The sequence below is a fragment of the Austrofundulus limnaeus genome, unplaced genomic scaffold (genome assembly GCF_001266775.1).
Source record: "Austrofundulus limnaeus strain Quisiro unplaced genomic scaffold, Austrofundulus_limnaeus-1.0 Scaffold571, whole genome shotgun sequence".
Classification (NCBI taxonomy): domain Eukaryota; kingdom Metazoa; phylum Chordata; class Actinopteri; order Cyprinodontiformes; family Rivulidae; genus Austrofundulus; species Austrofundulus limnaeus.
Window position 1 is genome coordinate 233,245 of NW_013952973.1, and position 10,048 is coordinate 243,292.

At 41.6% G+C, this 10,048-nt stretch overlaps 1 protein-coding gene across 3 annotated transcripts in view; it reads right to left on the reverse strand.

Annotated features, from left to right (window-relative positions):
• The window catches only part of LOC106530886 (transcription factor SOX-6), a 150,010-nt gene that overhangs the window by 123,301 nt on the left and 16,661 nt on the right, over positions 1-10,048 (reverse strand). For 2 of the 3 annotated variants that reach the window (XM_014026605.1, XM_014026603.1), the window contains exon 2: positions 4,455-4,524. The exons of the other annotated variant lie outside the window; for it this stretch is intronic. The gene's annotated coding sequence lies outside the window, so the exon portion shown is untranslated. The remainder of the gene's footprint in view (positions 1-4,454; positions 4,525-10,048) is intronic. 3 annotated transcript variants of the gene reach the window in all.

Sequence of the window (10,048 nt, forward strand, 5' to 3'; positions counted from 1 at the left end):
GGTTAATTTTACGTATCAGGGTTAATGGTTAATTTTAGGTACTAGGGTCTGGGACAGGATGTCTAAAGTGAATACACGTAATTTCACGCTTTGGGACGGTAGTATTTGTGCATTTTCTACACTTAGAAAAATTACGACAACAGATTCCGCCCCATCCCGTCAAAATATGACGCAAGGGGGGTACCTGATGCGTCAAAATTGGACGCAAAGGGACCTTTGAAAAACGTCAATATGTGACGACTCGGGAGTGAGAATGGGTTGGATTGTCATAAGGGCAAAAATCGGCCTGATTTTCTTGTAGTGTGACGCCATCCTTACGTGCACTACTGTTAGGATCACGTTTCCTTTCACAATTGACTGATCTCTCTATCCATCCTCATTGTCTATCAATGTTTTGTGTAAAAAGTTTCTAGTATCCGTAGCTTAATTTGTTGCACCTCTTTTCTCTTCTTTGTCTATTTTGATCTGAGACAAAAACAGTTGCAGACAGAAAAGCTCGAGCCCTTTTGTCCGATAAAAATCCAACATTAGATGATTAATCCAGTTTAAAGTCCAACTCCTCCTTCACTGTTCATTTCTCACTCTTCCTGCTCATCTAACCCGAGCATTACCTCATCAGAGGAGGCTCTGCCTAAAGCCACAGCAATCTCAGAACAGACAAAAGCGCTCATCTTCAGGAAGCCGCTGCCGCTGCTTGTGGTTTTGGCGAGAAGAGAAAAGGAGAGGAGCAGGGGAAAATGTGACTCAAGCCCACAGCTTCTTTCTTCTCTCTGCCGACTTCAGGATAAACGCAGGGATGAAGCGCAGAGGGAGGTGATATTTACAGCAGACCCCGTTTCAAGGGCAATAGAGGAGAGAAAGTGGGGCATGAGCTTGGGAGGTTTGGGAAGAAGCCACAAGGGTTGGTCTGTGCTGTTACTGGCAGAGGAGCTTGCACCGTGGACTTATGTGTAAGTGGGGGGAACTGCTGCTGCCTTGGCCCAGCCTTAAAACTGGGGTGGCTGCAGCTCCACGAGCCTCTGAAGGAAACCAGATGGGCCTCAGATGGGATGCTGATGAGGCATGAGTGAGCAGAAAACACAAGCAAGCATGTAGAGACAAACACAAATAAGCCGATACAGACGCAGCCTGACAAACCACTAAATGCAAAATCAAAAACATATAATCTGTTTAATCTCCACAGCACGTGAATGAATGGGTTGTTGTTTTTTCTCCGATATTTTAAATGTTTCAGACCAACAATTATATACTGTAAGTTAACAAACCCTAACTAGCTAGGCTCGAGAAAACACAATAAATCATCTTAAACATGAAGCTCACTGAGAAACACTTTGATATTTGGTCAATTATAGTGACGTTCGAGTCGAAAGAGGCAAAAAAATAAATAAATAAAGGAAGGAAAATGTTTTTAGGGAAAGCAAAGAGTTCATTAGATCAATAGTTTTACACACATCATCTCAACAACTGGGTGTTTTCTGTTTGTTTTTCTAACCTCTCATAAATGACTGCCATAACAGCAGGCATGTACAACACAGGAAAAAAAACCTTAGGCCCAATCCACACTGTTTTAGATATTAAAATTTTAATTTTCTGCTGTTTGTAGCGCTGGTTCAAATGCAAACTAATATTTTTATAAACCATTTTTAAAAAGGAAAAAGTCTGTTTTTGGTGCCTTTTATGTAGAGAAGAAATACAGAACTTTGAGAAACAATGAACACAAAGAAATTAAAAATATTTAGCAGACACTCATGATCACTTTGGATCACTTTATGTCCCAGAAACTAAAACAACAACGAAGCTGTTTTCACTGCTTTTACCACGGGTGTCTTGCTTCATTCTGCATTTGCTGTCAAGAATATTTCAGCTGAGAATGTTTTTATCTGCATTTTGATCTGTTCTTAATGTGTTTCTTTTCTTTTCTGACAGAAATATTTAGAACTTTTTTTAGTTTTGAATGTAATCAGCACAAAATGCTGTTAGTGCATGTTGCCAGTTTCAGATTTGATCAGATTGATCTTCGTCCACCATTAAACAGAGGTGGAGGCCTTTGTGTCCAGTTGTCCTCCTCCTACAACGCTGTTATTGCAAGTATTACTCAGCCCCCTGTGAGCAAATGTGTGAATCAGGGCCCCAATAATGACCAACACAAAGAGGGAAAGAAGGACAAAAACAAGGGGACGTTGAACCCCACTTACACTCAATACATACACAACAAAACACCAAATAACCACAGCAGCATCCAAACCAATAAGTCAGGTGATGGGGCACATGACCCTCTATGAACAATAGAGCTAATCAAGCCTATTATTAGGCTGATGGCCCTCTTTTGCATGTGACTAACCTGTTTGTCCACCATGTGGAGGCAGAGTTTATAAGGCTGAGTTCACCTGAAACTCATCAGACTGAAGAAGTCTCTTGGATGAGAGACGAAACGTTTTACTAAAGAAGAACCCATCCAGAGGACCTACTTCTTTTTTTCCTTTTCGATTTTTTTCTACCTGGATTACTGAGATGCATCAGGACAAGATTTGATCGTGTTTTCCTAATCTAAAGCCAAATTAAGACTCTCACTCTGTACACCTTGGAGATGACCAACATGTAATGCTCTGTCAGATTCAATGATTGTCTAAATCAACAGACAGGCCACCATGCAGTGCCCTGAAAACAGTTTCCGGAGACAGAAAAGCAGTAAATGGTTTCTGTCACAAAAGCAGGAAGATTGTAACTCTGTTAGAATAATCCACTTATTCTCTCATTGTGACTGGATACAACAATAAGATTTAGAGTTTCTGAAATATTTAAGGAAGTTAAATAAAAAAATCAAAAGTGGATTGTCCCCTGGACAACTGTTCATTTCATTTCTCTTAAACAAAAGGCACAAACACAGACTTGTGGTTTTCTGTAACATAGAGCACTTGATCACCAAGCTAAAAAATCAGCTGATGGGAGCACCAACTCATCCCTGACGGTCACAATCCAGTGAGATATCACCTTAAGATGTGGTCTTAGCACCAGGGGATCTACAGCTCTGGATTGTGATACGAGAAAACGAACATGAAACCTGAACCCTCAGATATGGGAAAGCATGCTCCCCTGCAGACCAGATGAACGCTGCGCATCTCTCTAAACAAAGATCCTCCAAGCCCGCTGAGAGTGAAACACTGGCAAGAATCAAACAAGCCACTTGTTGACCCAGCAGTGACACGACTCAAGGGCCACCAGAGAGTGCCTTAATAAGTATTCTTAAACAGGGGGGGATTAGCCAGATGGTCAGATCACTCTTTTTTTCCAACCTCTCCCATCTGTACATTTCCAGTGTTTCCCCCCCTCCTCGGTCTCTGCTGAAACCATTGAGACTGGCCGATGAGACCTCGGCAGCGTAATTCAGGCTACTGTTACCTACAGCACTATTTGACTCCAGATATAATCTTTATTGGTCACAGAGAGAAAGTCCATTAAAAGGCATACTGTAGGTCCCGGTGCTGAAAAGCTCCTGGAGTGATGCCTGCGAAAGCCTTTAAAAGACCCCTTTCTTCACATCAAGTGAAAGCAGCTATTGAGGGTGCACCGGGCAGAACAGCAGAGTGGAGGTCCGCATTTACTGAGACAAATCTAAAGCATTTTGGATGTGCCAATGGAGGGGTAAAAGATAGCGGACATACACTGCGGCAGATAAAAAAAATCAGACGTTATGTAAAATTAATGGTGCAAATCGTGTTCCGACACCAGCGAGAGCAGCTGGTAGAAAAGCTGGTTTGAAACAATGCTTGGAAAGATTTCTGCTTGTCTTTTAATGGGAACAATTATCCAAAGTGGCAAACAGTGGCACAGAACCTGGCAGGAATACAGTCAACCCATTCTCACTCCCAAGTCGTCACACATTGACTCTCTTCCAAGGTTCCCTCTGCGTCCGATTTTGATGCGTCGGGTACCCACCTCGAGCCAGTTATTGACGAGATAGAGTGTAATCTGTTGTCATAATTTCAGAATGTGTAGAAAATGCACAAAAACTAACCGTCCCAAAGCCTAAAATTACCTTTATTCACTCTAGACATCCTGTCCCTGACCCTAGTACCTAAAATTAACCATTTTTAGAAATTGTAGGAAATTCACGTGAACTACATGTTCCAAAGCATAAAATTACATAATATTCACCCAAGACATCCTATCCCTGACCCCACTACCTAAAATTAACCATTAAGCTTGATCCCTAATATTAACCATGGACTCCAAGTCAAAGACCCCTACACTTTGCATCCCAACGCGTCAAAACCGTACACCGAGGGAACACGGAAATTCCTGGTGCATCAAAAACTGACGCGACAGGTGTACCCGACTCATTAAATAAGACACAGAGGAAACCTTGGAAAAGCGTCAATATGTAACGTGTCGGTAGTGAGAATGTGTTAGTCCAAGAAAACACTCGTCATAAGTATTAGTGAGAGGAAACTTACAGATTTAAGAGACTTCAGCTCCAAAAGCCTCTTCTCACTCGTGAAGTGCTTTAAAATTCATGAAAGTTGTCTGGAAAAGAGGAAACAAAACAGGAAGTGGTATTTTTGTTATTGTTGTTCGGTGAACCCATAAAGAAATAAATTGTTCAAAAGTTCAGTTAAACGATGCAGAAATACATCATCATCAGAACACCGATTAATTACTGTACGTTCCTGCTGACAGAGTGAGCTTTGACAAAGTCTGAGATGTTTTAAAATGGAAACGGTTCGTGTCGTGATAGTGGTCCCGGCCCACCTGAGAGAACTTCTCTGTGTCCAGTGTTTGAGACAGAACAGAGGTCCTGTGTGAAGTCTGCAGCCGAGCAAAACAGAGGATCAGTGTGTTTCCCCTCACGGTCCGGGTCATTCACACACTCACATACCACGCAAAGCCTAACAAACAAACAAGATCTTTTTTTTTTTTTGCGTTCAGCTTTGAAGATCAAAATCCTGTCACGATCCCTCATATTCCTGTAAATTCTGGTTATATCCGTCGTTTTCTTCAGCCTGACCTTAGCAGAACACCGGGACTCTGAGAGCTGACCCGGGGTCAGCTTTAATACGGCCTCGCACCAACTACAAACAAAGGCAGAGGTCACAGAAAACAGATCGTAACATCAAAGAGGTCAAACAGAACCCTTTGAAGGGTCCGAGGTCAGGGCAGGACTGCCTCAGTGAGGAGACAGAGAGCCCCACATTGGTGGATGATGGCAGATAGTCCTAATTAAGAGTGGGCGGTTGCTAATTCAGGATGGAGACAAACTTCATGAGAGTCTGTACCTCCACAAACAGACTGCAGCGGCATTCAACATCACCAGTGCAACTTCCAAGTTGTATGAAAACGGGAATACAAACAAGCCTTTGATTCTACAATTTGAGGCTAATTGAGAACAATGAAGGAAAAAAAGCTAACACTAAGAGCGTGTATGATCTTTTATTCATGTCTGTAATCAACCAAATGATTTTTTCTTTTCTGGATGAATTTTTTTTTTCTCTCAGGGCACCATTAAAGACGATTCTAACCACAGCAACTCAAAGACTTCAGCACAAAGAAGCTCTGATAATAACGATGAATAAACTGCATCATAAAAGAATGTATATATTTTAGTGTATTTTGTCTGCAAACACAACTAGAAAACTTTTTTTTGCCTTGTTGAAGAGATTTACAAGTCCACATTTTGCAGCTCATTGACTTTGAGATGAATTTGCCTGATGTTTGTTCACACTCTGCAGCTCTCGATGACCCGTCTGAACACGTTCCAGATGTCTGCCGAACCGGTTCTTGTTTTTTTGAAGCTCCCAGTCCCCCCCATACACACCTCCCGTTTCACACACCCTGCTGCTCATCTGCAGATGACAGGTCCAACACCTGGAGGATGATGGGTAATCAGAAAGACAGCTGGATACCCAGGAGTGGAGACCCTAAAACCCCTGCTAACTAACACACACACATTCAGAAAGAGCTTGGTGTGTGTGACAGGATGCACTTGTTCAAATTTGCATGTAATCTTGAAAAACGAAGAGCTTCAGTTAAAGGCCTAGCATTGCTTAAAGGAATGCTGGCTTTTATGCTATGTTTTTAGGCTACAGCTGCGTTTACACTGCAGGTCTTAATGCTCACTTCTGATTTTTTGCAAAAAATCTGATATATTGGTGTGAACATTCACATTATATTTTAATACGACCTCCATCAGACTCCATTGTGAACTTTACACTCTCACTATGTGTTTACAGAATTAGCTTAGCATGGATGCTACACGTTAGCATTTTGATTCCGATTTTTGTGCAAACAGAGCAAATTATCTGAAATTCTTGTTTATTTCACTGTTTGCATTTTAATCTGCCTATGGTCAACTGCATGTATTTTTGAAACAAAGGCAATCTGTTAAAACTAAAATATCGATCCGGTAAGTATCGATACAGTCCGCAACTAACGTTATCACATATTTCTGTGGATTTGCAGTCATCCAGGACATGGAAAATCAGAATCTCCATGACTATCACAGCTATTTTTATGTCAATATCTATAAAACTGACTAACTTGCAGCCATTTTTGTTTTGGCTAATGTAGCAGCTTTCTTGAATGGGCTCACCTCCAAAAGTTTTTTAATTTTAGATACTTTCAGCATTTACTATCTGAAAGTCTCATTAAAATACAGTGGATCGTTTAATATTTTGCTAACAGAAAACCTGAGTTGCCTCCTGGAGTTAATGCTAAAGCTTTAGGCAAATATCTTTTACAATAAGTAGCACTTGGAATTTGTGTTGTGGATCAGTCTCAGCTACTACCACACCAATTTTGTGCACAATATCTTTAAAGCCGACCAAATAACAACAAATTTGTGTTTTCTAAAATTAGTTGACTGTGATCGTCAGCTTGAATGGAGTTGGCTCCAAAAGTTAATCACTTGTAGAAGTATATTCATTTATTATTTCCTGCAAGTTTCATCCAAATCTACCCTGTGGTTCATGAGATATTTTGCTAACAGACAAACACATGAATACACATATTGTCTTTCAGTGCAGTCTCTGTGTTCTGGAGCCTCAAACCGGGTTGGGCTAAAGGGCGGGAGGTAATAGAGCCATTCTGTGCTCCTCCTGACAACTGGGGGAAGCAGCTACCTTTTTGGCCCGCCGTCCAGCAGCTGTGAAACACTACGTGTTCCAGCTGCAGCGGCTCAGAGCAGAAACTTGCAGAAACTAAAAGGCCAGATACTTGTCTGAAGACAAACACTCATGTGTCACCTTAGCATTAGAGATAGTGAAGAATGACGCGAACAGATAAACAGTATTATGCTCCCAGCAGGGTTTGAGCCGACACAATGAACGTACACACTGACACAACAAAATATGCACAGCCCCAAATGCCATCTTGTTGCAGCTGTCAGGGCCACTTGTGCGGACGCAGACACTTCGGCGTTAGAACAATGGATCTCTATCAGACAGAGGATATCTGAAGAAGCTCAGAGCCACATGGGGCCCCCTGCTCCATCTTCCAGGGTTTCACATCAGCCAATGGGCAATTAAACTAAAAGAAGGTCACTTGACCCATAAATGATGAGCTCATAGCAACAGGCCGACCATCAGAGGACCGCTGCTCATGTTCAACCACATCTGTGATCAGGTCTTTTGTTTTCTCTTAGGGAGAAACTTGCCCTCCCATAAACTCCAAGTCCTTAATTCATCACATTTCGCCCCATGAAACTTGTTTATTTAGAGGTTCTAAAGGCTTTGGTTTACTTTGGTCTTTTCTAATGTTAGATGATGAGACATTACTTAATTTGGATTTTACTGGAATATTTTCATATCTGCTGTTTTTTTAAGTCATATCCTAAGTCCTATCCTGAATCCCAAAGGTTGTACCTCACTGACCTGCAACCGCTGATGAAATAGTTAGTGACTCAGACTTTTGGGGAAATGGTGAGAAAGTTGGTGAATTTTTGTTTTGTCAGAGAAGGGCTTCCATACAAAAGTCAAAACACAAGATGGGTCGGAGACACCCATGGGGACTTTGTGATTCTTTTGAGATAAAGGTTAAAAAGACAAGAAACAAAACCTAATACCATCAAAATATTCTATTTTAAGCCTACGCAGCCCTAATAAGATTTGCTTTAGTCAATTTCTTTTAACTAACTCTCCACCCCTACTTCTCACAGCTATGTCTGGAGGACAAAGTCAGCCGTGACGTCCCATAAAACATTTTGGATTTAAAAGAGCAGTTTGGCAATTTTACGTGGAAAAGTTTTGACCAGATATACGAGCTGTCGCCAGCTCTTTGAACAAGCTCAGTTTGGAGGTTTTACTCTGTTGATTGTCAGATTGTTCCTTTTGGCCACTAAATGACTGGAACAATATTTCCTGATTAGATCAGACGCAGTTTAAATTGGTTATTTTCAAAGTTGGGATTTGGACCCCACTATGGGCCATCAAACACTGAGTTTAACAAGAAGGTTTAGGAAGAGAAGATTACCAGTGGCATTTGTAGCTCTAACTGTTACAACAAGATAAAAACACAACTGATTTAAAACATATCTTTTCAATATTTACTGTATATAATGATGTTAAAGTGCCTTTTAGCAAAGTATTCACCCAATCGTTGGAGTCATGAGTCTGTGGGACTTTTTTGTGGGTTGGAAACTGAAAACTTTAAGAAGCAGAAGGTTGGGCAAACTACAATGGATCACTTTCAAAACCCAGAACAAGTGAAGGTGGTGTTTGCATGAATGAAACACTTTTAACTCCCCCTCAGAAACAGCCTGTTTAATAAGTCTGGTCTTCAGTTGCCGCAGGCAGGAAATATTGTTCAAGTGGGAGAGGGGCAAGTGGCAGCACATACATCTGAACCTCAGTGCTCTGCTCACTGGCTATCCTTAAGAGATTACATTGTGCTGCTCACCATTGTCCAACTCCTTCCAGACAAAGCCTGCTCCGCTGTGCAAACAGTGCGCCTCGGAAAGATTGTAAAAACAAGAGGTGAACGTCAAAGACAAAAGTGAATAGGATCTCTGCCTTCTTTGTCGAGCCGGGGAGGTATGCACAAACACATCGCTGCGTGACAGAGAAGAAAGGAAGGCCTTGTGAGGAAAAGGAGTCGCAAAAAGTTGGAGTGTCTTTGCATGAAAAGGCAAATACCGTGAGAAGTTGTCTGCCTGACTCCTGGGTCTATACAAAAGCCCCTCCCTCCACAAGGGTTTCAATTAAAGACCCCCCGGGAGCACAAAGAAAACAAAACACGAGGAACGGTGGAAATGATGAACGTTAAGGACGCAACACAGCACTGAGGGCCAAAAAAAAAAAAAGAGCTAAAACAAAACGAAGGTACCAATGAACATTTTCATTCCGATTCAGCAAATGTAAATCAGAAGCACAAAGAGCAGCCAGCTCGCTCTGAGCCTAGAGTCAACCTGGACTGGACCCGAACAAGGCTCAAACTGTCAGGGGCGATTAATAAGGCGACCTCAGCCCCCCCACCTCTAATTTACAAGGCCAGCTCCAGCCTGTAATTAATTGCTGCGTGCATAAATGTAAATGAGTCCGGTGGGGAGCAGAAAAACGGCTGTCAGGCCAATATTCAAGCAGGGAGCAATTTGTGAGAGAGGGGAATGATTTAGAGCATGGTGCACAAATCTGCTGCCGAGGTTGACTGTGAGCAGAGAGGCTTGTTGAGATGAAGGAGGTCGGTCGTCAGGCGGGATTTAAAAAAAGACAACTCGAAGGGAAAAAAAACCTACAAGGGCAGTAAATTTCTCTGGGTTTATTTATTTATTGCAGGTCAGATGTAAGGTTCATGTTGTAAATGTTACATGTTGCAATTTTATCAGCCGCTGCTGAAAGGCAAAACGAGATCATGTTTTTGACTGTGTCCGTTTGTTTGTCTGTGGTGTTAGCAAAAAAAATGAACCATTGGTCAGATCATTAAAAATACCTTAAATTTAATTCTTTGTGCAAACTTTGGAGTGATTGTAGCTGAAAGTCATTCTATATATATAGATAGATAGATAGATAGATAGATAGATAGATAGATAGATAGATAGATAGATAGATAGATAGATAGA